The sequence below is a fragment of the Melanotaenia boesemani genome, chromosome 8 (assembly GCF_017639745.1).
Source record: "Melanotaenia boesemani isolate fMelBoe1 chromosome 8, fMelBoe1.pri, whole genome shotgun sequence".
NCBI classification, from domain to species: Eukaryota; Metazoa; Chordata; class Actinopteri; order Atheriniformes; family Melanotaeniidae; genus Melanotaenia; species Melanotaenia boesemani.
In genome coordinates this window covers 35,185,600-35,201,951 of record NC_055689.1, presented here as the reverse complement: position 1 = coordinate 35,201,951, position 16,352 = coordinate 35,185,600, and the positions used below count along the sequence as shown (strand labels likewise).

At 43.4% G+C, this 16,352-nt stretch overlaps 1 protein-coding gene across 1 annotated transcript in view; it reads right to left on the bottom strand.

Moving 5' to 3' along the window:
- LOC121645098 (zinc finger protein 420-like) overlaps positions 1-16,352 on the bottom strand; it is a 1,096,702-nt gene that overhangs the window by 21,094 nt on the left and 1,059,256 nt on the right. The gene's annotated exons all lie outside the window — the stretch shown is intronic.

Genomic DNA, 16,352 nt, shown 5'->3' with positions numbered 1-16,352 from the left:
ACAGACCTCCACCAAGCCATTGTAATGTGTTCCCAGTGATTTTAGACATTAACTTTGAGCCAGAATCTGATGGTAAACTTATCCCTAGAAAATGAAGAAAATCCTGGATCCTGATCCAGATCACCCCTAAAATCTAATCTCTTGTTTCTTTTCTATTTTTGACATTTCCAGAAAATTTAATTAAAATCTGTCCATTTTTTTAGTTATGTTCCTAACAGACAACGCAACGCTGCTGAAAACATGACCTCTACTTTGGTGGAGGTAATAATTTAAAGTGATTATGGTTTTCTCTCAGCTTTTTCAGACACCTGCAGGATGACACACTTTCTCCTCTCCAGGCTGTAAAGCTCTGTGGTAATCAGTCTTTATGTCAGACTGGTTTGAGCTGAAGGAAATGCTGCACTAACTCAGATAAAACTAGAACTGTGCTGAGCAGAAAAGCAGCTCAGGTTCATGAGTCTCCTCCTACTGTTTGACTGCAGCTGTGAACATCAGACCAAACACAAAACCTCTCACAGATAATTCATCCTGAACTCCAGGTCCACCATTTCTCCTCTGGAAACATGGAAACACTGGCTGTGATTTGCTTCTTTTCAGCTCTCGTAGGTACGTATTTTTATTTTATTGTCTCTTATTTGATCTTTTATTGGTGATGATGGGACTCAGTTTTCGGGTCTGTTTCACTCTTTACCTGCAGCTCTTTCTGACTGTAAAAGGACTCAATAAATAAACTTTACTTTCTTACTAGAATATGTGTGTATGAATGGTCAGAGCTGATCTTACATGAACATTTCCAAGAATCACAACAAGTTGGTAAATTCAACACTTTGCAGGAAAATGTCCCCGTGCACTAAACGTGCACAGATCTGTGCATAAACATGATGAATAAATGAGGACCCTGTTCTACATCAATAACACATCTAAGCTCCTGAGATCAGAGTGATGAAGATGAAGCAGCCAGACTGTTAACCAGGAGGAAGAGTAACTGAGAGAAGAGAAACTACAGATGAAAGAGGAGACGGAGAGATTCAGGGAGGAGCTGAGCTGTTACTGAACTATAGAAGAGACACAAACTTCCACATTCAACACAGTTCAACACACAAACCACAAACATCACCTTTATTCAACATGCTGTCTTTGCAGACATTTGGATTCACTCTGCTGTTTCTAGTCATTCTAACAGGTTTGTTTGCTTCTTTAAAACATCCATTTCTGGATTTTCTGCTTCTTCTTCAGTTATTTGACTTCTCTCTTCCTTTAGGTGTCAGCTGTGAAGAACTCACTGCAGTCAAGAATGAAGAGTCCAGTTTAGAAGGAAGCTCTGTTACTCTGTCCTACAGTTATCCCAAACTGGTAACTGGTGATTATTTCTTCTGGTATCGACAATATCCAGGAAAACCACCAGAATTCCTGATCCCTCACACTGCTCCGGGATCAATAGTAAATCAAAATATTGATGGACTGAAGATTAAAGTGGAGAATAAAGAAATACATATGACCATCTCCTCTGCTGCAGTGTCTGACTCTGCTGTGTACTACTGTGCTGTGAGGCCCACAGTGACAGGAAACAGCAAAACTCTGTACAAAAACCTTTGGAGCAAAGACAACGCAATACTCCACAACGTCCACTAGAGGGCCTCACACACTGTTACACTTCTATGATAATCTCGGCTCTGCAGACTGATTCAATCTGGAGAAGATTTTACTTTGTAGTTTTACTTGTAGTTTTAGTTGGATCCGTCTCTTTTTCCAAAGATCGGCTTCACCTTCTCTGTCTCTGGACCTCCATGTCCTCTCTAATGGGAAGCTTTTCATCAATTTCTCTGTTTACTTGAATAAAACAACTGCACATTTCTGAAGATCAGACTTCCTGTTAAATCCTTCAGACTTACATCCTCAGCAGACGTCTCTGTCCTCTCCGAACCTGTTCTGTCTCAGTCTGCATACAGAAGTCATGGAGAGATTAATATGAACAGTTTATTCATGTTAATTGGTAACGGCTAGAGAACAACTTGGTCTTTGTATTTTCAGAGCTAACCAACAATAACAGAACCAACATCTTGCTCAGATTTCAACTAAACTAAAGATGGCGCCGCCAATGCAGGAGGGCTGCCTACCTGCTGCTCTGCCTGCGTGTATGTGTGTGAATGTGGTGACAGTGAGTTCGTTGTTTAGGTCTTTGTCTAGTATAAGGTACTCTAGGACACGACTTTTGGAATTAAGGAACAACAAAGTTGGATTACGCCACATTATCCCCAGGGAGCTGAGAAGGAGGTACCACGGAAGTCGGGCTGGCATGAAGCTAAAGGACAAAGCTAAGGCAAGGAGGGAACGCAGGAGGAGATACAAACCACCAATCCCCTCCGTGGTGATGGGTAATGTAAACACCTTATCAAACAAGATTGATGAGCTGGCAGCGTTGGTCCGAATGCAACGGATATATCGGGAGAGCTGTCTGATCATGCTAACAGAGAGTTGGCTAACATCTGTCATTCCTGATGCTAATGTGGTGCTTCCTGGCTTCACTCTGGTGAGAGCTGACAGAGACACTAAAACCAGCGGTAAAAGGCAAGGCAAGGCAAGGCAAGGTTTATTTGTATAGCACATTTCATATACAGGACAATTCAAAGTGCTTTACATAAAACAAAGATATTACAGATATTTAGAATAGTAAAAGGCATCAACACATAATCACAATAAAATAATAAATTACATTAAAATGATTTTTTTATGATTTCGGTTCTATGCGAAAATCATAAATCAAATGCGCCGCTAGGTGGCAGCAGCAATTGTAGTAGCTCTGTTTTTAACTTGTGATTTTTTGCAATATAGCCGTCTTTTTTAAGACATCAGCTGTCAATCTGTGTCTGTTCGGGTAGATTTTTCGCGCTGGTCAGAGGCTGTGCTATACGGGAGATTTTTCTGAATATTTTTTCTTTTTTGCAAGACTTGTTATTGTGAGTCTCCATGGCAACGAGACTTGTTTACCATCGGGATCAACTGATAAAACTCTCCAAACTCAAGATTATCAGTGAAACAACACTTCAAATCCCAACGGAGTTGAAAAGAAAGAGAAGAGGATGCAGGGCAGGAGCGAGGCAGAGAGAAAAACGGTGGCGATTCAAACCGTTTCTTCCAACGGTTGTTATGGGAAACGTGAGATCACTAGTTAACAAAATTGATGAACTTCAGGTGCTAACCAGGTCTCTTAAAGAATACAGAGAGTGCAGTATTATGTGCTTCACCGAGACATGGCTGCATGAACACATCCCAGACTGTAATGCGTCTGTACACGGCTTCAGGACGGTCCGTGCAGACCGCAATAAACAACTCAGCGGGAAGCTGAAGGGAGGTGGAATTGTGGTGCTGGTAAACCAGCGCTGGTGTCATCCTGAACATGTCACTGTTAAAGAGAAGATCTGCAAAAGAGACATTGAACTGCTAGCTGTGAGTCTCCGCCCGTATTATTTACCCAGAGAGTTCACATGCGTTATTCTGGTAGCGGTATATATATTACCTGGTACCGCTCCAGACGCAGCCTGTGATGTCATTAACTCTGTAGTGGCCAGGCTTCAAACACAACATCCAAACGCATTTGTGGCGATCTCTGGAGATTTTAACAACATCTCCCTCTCTGCAACTCTACCAACTTTCCAACAGTTTGTCAGCTGCTCCACCAGAGAAAACAAAACGTTGGACTTATTTTATGCAAATATTAAAAATGCATACAGCTCCTTTGCCCTGCCACCTTTAGGAAGATCAGACCATAACCTAGTTCTTCTCTCCTCCTCCTACAAGCCCATCGTTCAGCAACAACCAGTCATTAGAAAGGCTATTAGAACCTGGTCTAATGAAGCTGAAGATGCTCTGAGAGGATGCTTCGAGGCTACAGACTGGAACGTCCTATGTGAACCTCATGGAGATGACATCAATGCCTTGACTGAGTGTGTGACAGATTATATTAACTTCTGTGTGGACAGCACCGTTCCAACAAGAACAGTGAGGTGCTTCCCCAATAACAAACCCTGGATCACCAGTGACCTGAAAAAGCTGCTGAACATCAAAAAGAAAGCTTTTAGGGATGGAGACAGGGAGTTATTGAAGTCCACACAAAAACAACTTAAAACACAAATGAAGAAGTGCAAGGAGGACTACAGGAAGAAGTTGGAAAGTAAGCTTCAGGAAAACAATGTGAGGGATGTGTGGTCAGGAATGAAGAAGATCACTGGCTTCGGGATAAAGGAGGATCAGACTGATGGAGGTCTGGACAGAGCGAATGAACTGAACATGTTCTTCAATAGGTTTAGCTCACCTCCTGCTTCAACCCCAACTAGCCACACACCCTCCATGAGCCCACAGCTTTCCTGTCACACCTCCACTCTGTCACCCTGCAGCTCAGTCAAGGACCTGGACACAACCTCATCTCCCTCCACATCAGGACTTCCTGAAACCTCCTCTGCCTCCACCTCCACTCTGTCTGTCTCCTGTAACCAAGTCATGCAACAACTGGTGAAACTGAACCAGAACAAGGCTGCAGGTCCAGATGGTGTCAGTCCCAGAGTTCTCAAGACCTGCTCAAAACAGCTATGTCCGATTCTCCAGCACCTGTTCAACACCAGCCTGAGTCAGAGAAGAATCCCGGTGCTGTGGAAAACATCCTGCCTTGTTCCAGTGCCTAAAAAACCACAACCAGCTGAACCAAAAGACTACAGACCAGTCGCCCTGACATCTCACGTCATGAAAGTCCTGGAGAGACTCTTACTGGCTCACCTCAGCAAGCAGGTGAACACCTTTCAGGACCCATTACAGTTTGCATACCGTAATGGGCTTGGGGTTGAAGATGCCATCATATACCTGCTTCAGAGAGCCCACTCTCATCTGGACCAGTCAGGCAGCACTTTGAGGGTCATGTTCTTTGATTTCTCAAGTGCTTTTAATACGATTCAGCCTGCTCTGCTGTGTGAGAAGCTGCAGAAATTCCAGGTGGATCCCTCCACAACCACCTGGATTTACGACTACCTCACAAACAGACCACAGTTTGTGAGACTGAAAGGTTGTGTGTCTGAGATGGTGGTCAGCTGCACTGGAACACCACAAGGGACTGTACTTTCACCATTTCTATTCACGCTGTACACCTCAGACTTCCAGTACAACTCTGAGTTCTATCATCTGCAGAAATACTCTGATGACTCAGCAGTTGTTGGGTGTATCAGTGATGGACAAGAAGCAGAGTACAGAGAACTGGTCGGTCAGTTTGTGAAATGGTGCGGTGACAATCATCTCATCTTGAATACCAAGAAAACAAAGGAGATGATTGTTGACTTCAGGAGGAACAAGAACACACATAGAAGTGTTTCCATCATGGGAGAGGAGGTGGAGGTGGTGGAGGAATACAAGTACCTTGGAGTTCAGCTGGACAACAGACTTGAGTGGAAAAGCAACACTGAGTACATTTACAAGAAAGGTCAGAGCAGACTCTACTTCTTAAGGAAGCTGAGATCTTTTAACGTCTGCACCAAAATGTTGCAGATGTTCTACAGGTCTGTTGTTGAAAGTGCAATCAGCTTTGCAGCAATCTGCTGGGGCAGCGGCATCAGAACCAGAGACTTGAAAAGAATTAACAAACTGATCAAGAAAGCCGGTTCTGTGCTTGGAGTAACTCTGGAGCCGCTGGAGTTGATCATCAAAAAAAGAATTCTCTACAAGCTGACGAAGATAATGGAAGATCCTTCACACCCTCTATACAACGCCGTGACGAAACAACAGAGTGTGTTCAGTGGGAGGCTTGTTCAAGTCCGATGCAAGACAGAGAGATACAGAAGATCCTTCCTTCCAGCAGCTATCAGGCTGAAGAACAAAGCCCTTAATTAATTAATGTGATTGTTTAAAAAAAAAAAAAAAACAATTACTACTACTACAATATTGAATTTCCCTTTGGGATTAATAAAGTATTTTTCATTCATTTCATTCATTTCATTCATTTCATTCATTCATTCATTTCATTCATTCATTAAAAGCAAGATAAGTTAAACAAAGTTACCGTGCAGATTTCATGCATAGGCACATGAGAAAAGAAATGTTTTTAACCTGGATTTAAAAATGTCTACATTTGGGGAAAGTTTAATCTCCACTGGCAGTTTGTTCCATTTGTTTGCAGCATAACAGCTAAATGCTGCTTCTCCATGTTTAGTCTGGACTCTGGCCTGGACTAGTTGGCCAGAGTCGTTGGACCTAAGAGCTCTGCTAGGTTTATATTCTCTGAACATATCACAGATGTATTCTGGGCCTAAACCATTCTGGGATTTGTAAACAAGCAGAAGGGTTTTAAAATCTATTCTGTGACTGACTGGAAGCCAGTGTAAAGATTTCAAAACTGGTGTGATGTGTTCAGATCTCTTAGTCCTGGTTAAAACTCTAGCAGCAGCGTTTTGGATGAGCTGCAGATGTTTAATGCTCTTTTTAGGAAGTCCTGTTAAAAGACCATTACAGTAATCCAGTCTACTGGAGATGAATGCATGGATGAGTTTCTCTTGGTCTTTCTGGGAAACTAAACTTTTAATTCTGTTGATGTTTCTGAGCTGGTAAAAAGCTGTCTTAGTGACAGCTTTGATGTGGCAGCTGAAAGTCAGATCTGAGTCTATCAACACTCCCAGGTTACGAACTTGGTTGGTGATTTTAAAAGCCCGAGTCTCCAGGTGTTTGCCAATGCTGTCCCTCTTCTCTTTGCTACCAAACAGAATAATCTCAGTTTTGTCTTCATTTAATTGTAGAAAATTCTCCCTCATCCAGGTGTTTATTTGCTCCAGACACTGACACATTAAGTCTATTGGACTGCAGTCATCTGGTGACAGAGACACATAAAGTTGTGTATCATCTGCATAACTTTGATAACTAATGCTATAGTTCTGTAATATTTGACCCAAAGGGAGCATATACAAGTTGAACAGAAGAGGTCCAAGGACTGACCCCTGGGGGACTCCACAAGTCATGGCCACTCGCTCGGATTCATAGCTGCTGATCGTAACAAAATAACTCCGGCCTTCTAAATAGGACCTGAACCAGTTAAGAACCGCTCCAGAAAGTCCAACCCAGTTTTCCAGCCTGTGCAACAGGATTCTGTGATCTACAGTATCAAACGCAGCACCGAGATCCAACAGAACCAGGACTGATACTTGACCAGAATCGGTATTCAACCTAATGTCATTTAACACTTTGACCAGAGCTGTTTCCATGCTGTGATGAGGTCGGAAGCCGGACTGAAATTTATCAAGAAGAAAAAAGATAGAAGCAAAGGAGGCGGCCTTATAATGTACATCAACAGCAGGTGGTGTTATCCTGATCACCTGATGGTTAAGGCCACTGTTTGCTGCAGAGACTGTGAACTGTTAGCTGTTAGCCTGAGACCTTACTACCTTCTGCGTGTACGTTCAACCAAGGGCTAATGCAGAGGCTGCTGTGGAGACTGTGCACTCTACGGTGGCAGGACTACAGACTCGGCATCCGGACGCTTTTGTGGTTACTTCTGGTGATTTTAACCATGTTAATTTAGACTCTTCAATATCTGCCATGTTTCAGTATGTGGACTGTCCTACACGCGGAGATAAGACCCTTGATCTGTTGTCTGCAAACATTCGGGATGCATACACAGCCACACCTCTCCCTCCTCTTGGAAAGTCAGATCATAATCTGGTGTACCTGCAGCCTGAGTATGCACCATTAGTAAGGAGGCAGCCCGTTACCACTCGGTCTGTCAGAAAGTGGTCTCCTGAAGCAGAGGGTCAGCTTCAGGACTGTTTTGGATGTACTGATTGGACTGTGCTGCTGGATCCTCATGAAGATGACATTGAGTTGACGGATTATATTACCTTTTGTAAAGATGTGGTTGTGCCTGCTAGGACAGTACATTGCTACCCAAACAATAAACGTTGGATTACCAGCGAGGTGAAGGAGGTCCTGAATAGGAAGAAGAGAACTTTTAAAAGGGGTGGCATGGAGGAGATCAAGGCAGTGCAAAGAGAGCTTAAACTTTGCTTGAGGGAGGCAAAAGAGGCATATAGAAGGAAGGTGGAAGGGAAGTTGAGTGAGAACAACATCAGGGAGGTGTGGGAGGGAATGAAGGTTATTACTGGCTGCGGAAAAAGGAAGGTAGGAGTAAGTGGTACAGACTTAGAGAGAGCAACTGAGTTTAATACTTACTTTAATAGGTTTAACTCTAGTGCTGCTGTTCCCTCTCCCTCTGTCCCAACATCGTCCGTACCAAATAATGCCCAACAGGTTCCCTCCCCCCGCCCCACATCCAGCCTACCCTCTTTGAAATGCTCATCCTCTTCCTTGGACCCCACATTCCCTCACATTACTGCACAACAGGTCACCGGAGTGCTGAAGAGGCTAAACGTGAGGAAGGCAGCTGGCCCGGATGGGGTGTGCCCTAAATTGCTAAGGATATGCGCGAGGAAGTTAGGTAATCCTCTCCAGCATGTCTTTAATATGAGTCTGCATCTGGGGAGAATCCCTGCTCTCTGGAAAACATCATGTATAGTCCCTGTCCCCAAGAACAGGCAATCCAGAGAACTGAATGACTTTCGTCCTGTGGCCCTAACGTCACAGGTCATGAAATCTCTGGAGAGGATTGTACTGCAGATACTAAAGCGGCAGGTCCAGCATGCACATGATCCACTTCAGTTTGCATATAGGGGAAAAGATGGGGGTGGAAGATGCTGTCTTGTATCTTCTACACCGGACTCTATCCTACCTGGATGAGGGAGGATGTGCTGTGAGGATTCTTTTTTTCGATTTTTCCAGCGCCTTTAAAACCATCCAGCCCCCCCTATTGCAAGAAAAGCTTATCAACATGGAAGTGGAACCATACCTTGTCTCCTGGATTACAGACTATCTGACAAACAGACCCCAGTTTGTTAGGATGGGGGACAAGGTATCTAGTACCCTAATCAGTAGCACAGGAGCCCCACAGGGGACTGTGTTGTCCCCTGCTCTCTTCATCCTATATACTGCGGACTTTCGGCACAACTCGGATTCATGCCATTTACAGAAATACTCAGATGACACAGCTATCAGAGGAAATGAGGAGAGGGAGTACAGAAAACTGGTGGAGGACTTCACAGAGTGGTGTGGGAGGAACCAGCTAACGCTGAACACCTCAAAAACCAAAGAGCTGGTCGAGGATTTCCGGAAACAAAAGCCGTGCATGCAACCTGTCTGTATCGGGAGTGTGGCTATAGAGACAGTCACATCCTACACATACCTGGGTCTCATCTTGGACAATAACCTGGACTGGTCTCAAAACTCGGACTACCTCTATAAGAAGGGCCAAACGAGGCTCTACTTCCTGAGAAGGCTGGCATCTTTCAACATCTGTAGCACACTGATGAACATGTTCTATCAGTCTATGGTTGCCAGCGTGCTCTTTTATGCTGTGGTTTGTTGGGGGGGCTGTATCAGGAGAAAAAGCCTAAATCGGCTAAATAAGCTGATTAAAAAGGCCGGATCGGCTGTGGGACTGAAGCTGGATTCAGTGGAGACAGTGGCAGAACAAAAAATTCTGTCCAAATTTCACTCCATCATGGACAATGTCACACATCCCCTGTACCCTGTCCTATCACAGAGGAGGAGTACTTTTAGCGACAGGTTGATATCGGTCCGATGTGCCACGGACAGACTGAGGAAGTTCTTTGTTCCCTCCACTATTAGGCTGCATAACTATCTGGAGGGGCGGGGTTAGGGAGGGGGACAGAGGAGTAATGGACATTTGAGGGTCGGTCAAAGGATTAGAGGAGATGGAGCCTCCCTGGCTGGAATACATTAGTGGGACTTGTGATTTTATGATTGTATTTTATGTTGCTGATTTTATTTTATGTTGCTTGGTTTTTATTGATGGAGTGATTTTTTAGGAAGTTGAACTCTTAACGTATTATTTTTGTAATATATGTACGCTTTGGATGGGGCATGAGCAACTGGTGTCTTAATTTCCTTCGGGATTAATAAAGTACATCTTATCTTATCTTATCTTATCTTATCTTATCTTATCTTATCTTATCTTATCTTAAACAGAGCTGGCAAATGATTTATTGTAAAACAGGGAGCTCCTACATTATCCATAACAACCACGTTTTAGCTGCTAACTAGCTGGAGTTAGTGACTACTACTCGCTTTCATCCTTTGAAAGACCCCCACTGAGATCACGGACTCACGGTGTGACATGCTGTAGTCGGAGTGAAAGGTGGGAATGAAAACCTGGAGCGGGAATAAACGGACCAAGTTTGTCTGCCAGAATTTCCAATAGAAAACATCCCTGCACTGCATTCCGGAAATTGCTGGAGGTACGTAGTCGGGGCTCCTTTAGCCTGAATTCCTGCAGCATGCGGCGTGGCATAGAGTCCATCAGTCTGTGGCTCTGCTCAGGTGTTATGAGAGCCCAGGTTGTTCTGATCGTGGCCTTCAGCTCTTCTCGATTGTTGGGTCTGGCGTATCGCATCTTCCTCTTCACAATACCACATAGCTTTTGTACGGGGTCAAGGTCAGGTGAGTTTGCTAGCTAGTTATAAACAGGGATACCATGGTCCTTTAACCAGGTACTGGTAGCTTTGGGGCTGTGTGCAGGTGCCAAGTCCTGTTGGAAAATGAAATCTGCATCTCCATAAAGTTGGTCAGCAGCAGGAAGCATGAAGTGCTCTAAAACTTCCTGGTAGACGTTGCGTTGACCGTGGGCCTAAGAAAACACAGTGGACCAACACCAGCAGATGACATGACACCCAAACCATCACTGACTGGAAACTTTACTCTCCACCTCAAGCACCGTGGATTCTGAGCCTCTCCTCTCTTCCTCCAACTCCTCCAATGCCACAGCTGAAACCATGTCTTGATACGTCTGTGCTGGTGGTTCCTGAAGCTCTGACCCCAGCTGCAGTCCACTCTTTGTGAATCTCCCCCACATTTTTGAATGGGTTTCGTTTCACACTCCTCTCCAGGGTGCGGTAATCCCTACTGCTTGTACACTTCTTTCTACGACATCTTTTCCTTCCCTTCGCCTCTATTAATGGGCTTGGACACAGAGCTCTGTGAACAGCCAGCCTCTTTAGCAACGACCTTTTGTGTCTTGTCCTCCTTGTGCAAGGTGTCAATGGTCGTCTTTTGGACAACTCTTGGAATTATGGTTGGGAATACGGTTTTATTTTTACAGCCTTTCCATGAAGAAAAAAAGTGAACTTCCACTGGTGTATTTGAGTAAAAACAGCACATGATATAAACTCAGGAGTAGATGTGATGAAATAATCCAGCTTCCTGTTGTGGTAAATCCTGCTGAAGGCTGCGAGCAGACACGTTGTACCAGGGAAGCAGAGCAGCACAAAGATGTGTTGAGTGGAAAGTTGTCGGTCGGGGGAATAACAGAGCTGTGAATGAGTCCTGTCAGTGTGATCAGGCTCCTCCTTCTAATCCACCAACTTAGTGCTGATGAAGACTAACCAGAGATCACAGCCTTCTTTATACTTGCTGTAGCTCCCAGTTCCTCAACACTGCAGATATGACACCTCTGTTCATCTCAGTGCTGCTGGCTGCTGTGTGCCTTGGTATGAACACAACTCTGTTTCTTTCATATCAGTCCAACACTGACATGATTCTTTATCTGCACACTGATACTGTTTGTTGGTGTTTTACAGAATGCAGAGGACAAACGGACAACGTCCTGCAACCACAAGGAGATGTGACTGCAGCTGAAGGACAGACAGTAACTCTTCAATGTCAATATAACACCAGTTCATCTAATCATTACCTTTACTGGTACAAACAGGATGGAAACAACAGCCCCAAATTCATGCTGAGCCGCTTTAAGGTTGGAGAAGGGAAAACTGAAGAAGAGTTCAAGGAGAGATTTTCTTCAACACTGAATTCCACCAACAGATCAGTTCCTCTGAAGATCCAGAAGCTTCATGTGTCTGACTCTGCTGTGTACTACTGTGCTCTGCAGCCCACAGTGACAGGAAACAGCAAAACTCTGTACAAAAACCTTTGGAGCAACGACAACGCAATACTCCACAACGTCCACTAGAGGGCCTCACACACTGTTGAAGCTCTGATTTTTGAGTCATTGGACTGATGACAAAGACAAGAGAGAAATGAAGCAGTAAAGATCGGAGACAGAGACAGAGCTGCTGTGGAAGCAGGAAACAATCTGATTGGTTGAGCTGAACTGAAAACATCATGTGGGGCAGGTAAGTGACGCTAATGCTGTAGGTGACGTAGTTCCGGGGGGAGACGGCAGATTCAAACTAGGCGCGCCCCAAACATTTCTACTTTCATTCGATTGTATTTTGTGCCAACTTAATCAAAATATTCTTTAAAGTAGGACTATAGTGTCTTTAAAAGCTACACTCTGGAGCACAGCGGGGAGGATTTGGCCAGCCTGACAGATTTTATAGATCGTTGTTACGACAGAATCGTCATGGGGAAACCAAGCTACACCTCCACCCCCTCCACCTCATCCAAGTCCAAGAGACAGCGAAATGAGGATTCACCTGGAGCTATTTCACCAACGGGGAACGACTCAACAGATGTTCTGATCTCCATAGATAAGAAACTCAGCAGTTTTGATGCGCGTTTGAGTCTGGTGGAGATTCTCCACAAGGAGTTCCAGGCGCTACGTGAATCATTAGAATTCAGCCAGAAGCAGGTGGAAAGTCTGGCTGCAGAAAATGCCGGTCTCAGAGAGACGGTAAAATCCCTCACCGAGGGCTTGACCCGTCTCTCAGATGAAAATAAGAAGATTAAGGAAACAGTGATCGATCTGCAGGCGCGGAGCATGAGAGAGAACCTGGTATTTGCAGGGATTCCAGAGCAGACGGAGGAGGACCCCGAGACCACGGTGAAAAACTTCATCAAAACCCACCTGAAGCTCCCGGAAGAAACGGTAAAAAACATCTCCTTTCACAGAGTCCATCGGCTCGGCGGGAGGAAACCCGGGTCCAGCAGACCAAGACCCATCGTAGCGAAGTTCGTCAGCTTCAAACAGAAGGAGCAGGTGAAGAACCAGGGCCGCGAACTGAAGGGAACCAACTTCGAAGTAAACGACCAATATCCGAGAGAGATTCTGGACCGACGGAGAGTCCTGTTTCCCATCAGAAGGAAATCTATGGCTAATGGCGCTCGCGCTGTCATCGCGGTGGATAAACTGTTTATTAATGGACAACTGTACCGCGACCCGGACGTCACTCCGTGGCTCTTCTGATCCCAGGTGCTGTAAGTCAATCTCTCCAAATGATCACTCCAAACTCGCCATTATAGATCACTGACAGTAGAACACACTGCCCGTCTCACCACAGCCTCTACATCTAGATCGATGTATTGTTTTCTGTTTCACCACTCTTCTCACTTTTCACTTTTCACTATCTTTCTATTTCACGCTTTCACTGTTAATTGTAATCCAGCTCGTAATATCAGCAGCGCACGCAACACCGTCAGGACGCACAGCCGCACCATACATGATACATATGAACACTCGCGTTTTATGTATGAGAGAACACGCATTAAGGTACATATACGGACATTTAACTTACGGACAAACGCGCGCAATCAGGCTGCATGCAAACACGCGCGAACACGCAAGAGGGGCGCACAAAGACACACGCGTCAGTAACATGCATGAAGCATTAAACCGTTCACAATAACCATGTTAAAAATCGTCTGTTGGAATGTACATGGAGCCGGTTCCAGGGAGAAGAGGTTGAAGATCTTTAATAAATTACAGGAGCTGCAGGCTGACATTGTCTTACTACAAGAGACTCATCTAACAAACTCAACCATAGATCTTCTTAAAACAGCTCAGTTTCCTCATGTTTACTCAGCTTGTTACAATTCTAGGCAAAGAGGAGTAGCTACTCTTATTAATAAGAGACTAAATTTTGACATAGATAGCACAGTAGTGGATCCGGAAGGCAGATTTCTGATAACTTTATTATCTATTTGTAATATCAAATTATGTATTACCAATGTGTACGGCCCCAATGCAGATGATCCCTCCTTTTTCCACTCCCTGTTTGCTACACTCCAGAATTATTCAGATAACAGAATAGTGCTAGCTGGTGATTTTAATGTAGTCTTGACTGAACAAGATCGCTGCAGCACATCAGGTAGTCATCGAGTCTGGCAGTCGTCAGAAACTATCAAACAGTACATGAAGGATTTTGGTCTTTGCGATGCTTGGCGCTCTCACCATCCTAAACTAAGAGAATACACCTTCTTCTCTTCAGTTCACCACTCCTTCTCTAGAATAGATTATATTTTAAATAGTAATTCACTAATGGGCGACATTTCAGAGACTCAGATACATCCAATCAGCATCAGCGATCACGCACCAGTTTCATTCACTCTGAGAAACAAAAATAATAAACCGATTGGTAAAAGCTGGAGATTTAACACCTCTTTATTGAAAGATCCTGAGTTTATTGATTATTTTAAAAAAGAATGGTCAATTTATATAGAAAAAAATGACATGCCTGAAACTTCAGCGTGTCTCCTTTGGGAAGCAGGAAAAGCAGTAATGCGAGGGAAAATAATTTCCTTCTCCTCACATAAGAAGAAGAAGGAAACAGCAAGAGTTTTAGAATTAGAACTCAGGATTAAATCATTGGAGGAGGCTTACCGCATTTCCCCCGAAGAGCACACAATGAATAATATAAGGAAAACTAAATTGCAGCTTAAAGAAATTATAGATAAAAAAACACAGTTTTTAGTGCAAAGACTTCGCTTGGAGAACTTTGAACATAGTAACAAATCTGGAAAGTTTTTAGCAAATCAACTAAAAACAAACAAGGAGAAAATAACAATCTCCTCTGTTAAAGATCAAGACGGAAACATCAGCCATGACCCAGACAAGATAAATGACACGTTTAGAAGCTTCTATAAAACATTATATGAATCACAGATTAATCCAACAGATGAACATATTGAACAATTTTTAAACAACATTAATCTACCAAAACTAAAAAATGAAAATAAAATAACTTTAGATGCACCTATTACTGTAGATGAACTCCACGAAGCTCTCCAACATATGCCCAACAATAAAGCCCCGGGTCCAGATGGTTACTCAGCAGAATTTTACAAGGAATTCTGGACAACGCTAGCTCCTACATTTTATAATATGTTGTTAGAAATACAGGAAAAACAAAAAACACCGCAAAATATGAACTTAGCTAATATAACACTATTGCTAAAACCAGGCAAAGACCCCACACTTCCATCCAGTTACCGTCCCATATCTTTAATAAATGTAGACCTGAAAATAATTAGTAAAGCTCTTGCCAGAAGGATAGAAAAAATAACCCCTCTTATAATACATCCGGACCAGACAGGTTTTATAAAAGGTCGACATTCATCTACTAACACGCGTAGACTAATTAACCTCATAGATTACTCTACTTTACATAATCTAGAATCCACAATCATTTCTCTAGATGCAGAAAAAGCCTTCGACAGGGTAAACTGGAAGTTTCTATTTACAACACTAGACAAATTTGGGTTTGGACCTGCTTTCATAGAGTGGATTAAAATATTATATAATAACCCAAATGCATGTGTGAAAACCAACGATCAAACTTCTCCAAGCTTCCGCTTACAGAGAGGCACCAGACAGGGCTGTCCACTCTCCCCCTCACTTTTTGCCATTTTCATAGAGCCGTTAGCAGCTGCTATTAGACAAAATATAGAAATTAAAGGAATCCAGGGCAAAAACATAGAACATAAAATAAGTCTTTATGCAGATGATGTATTACTTTTCCTTCAGAACTCACAAACATCACTCTCTGAGACAATCACAGTTATTAATAAGTTCTCATCAATATCTGATTATTCTATTAACTGGTCTAAGACTACAGCCATGTCCATCAACTGTGACCTACAAAACATCCCTAATATCAAAATACAGACAGGAAACATTAGATATTTAGGTATAAATATTTCCCCCAGATTATCAGATTTAACAAAATTAAACTATGTTCAGCTGCTAAAAACAATAGAAGATGATCTCTTACGGTGGAGGCGCTTACCCATCTCACTAATGGGGAGAGTTGCCACCATTAAGATGATGATTCTACCTAAAGTTAATTATTTATTTTCAATGATACCCACTAAACCCTCCACCAGTTGGTTTAAATCTCTGGACTCTTTCATATCCAAGTTTCTTTGGAAAAACAAGCCGTCACGTATCAGTCTTAAAACCTTACAGCAGACTATAGATAGAGGAGGACTGGATCTACCAAACTTTAATCACTACTTTATAGCTAACAGGCTGCAGTACATCTCAAAGTGGCTCAAACCCAGTTATCTGGATGAGCCGTGGC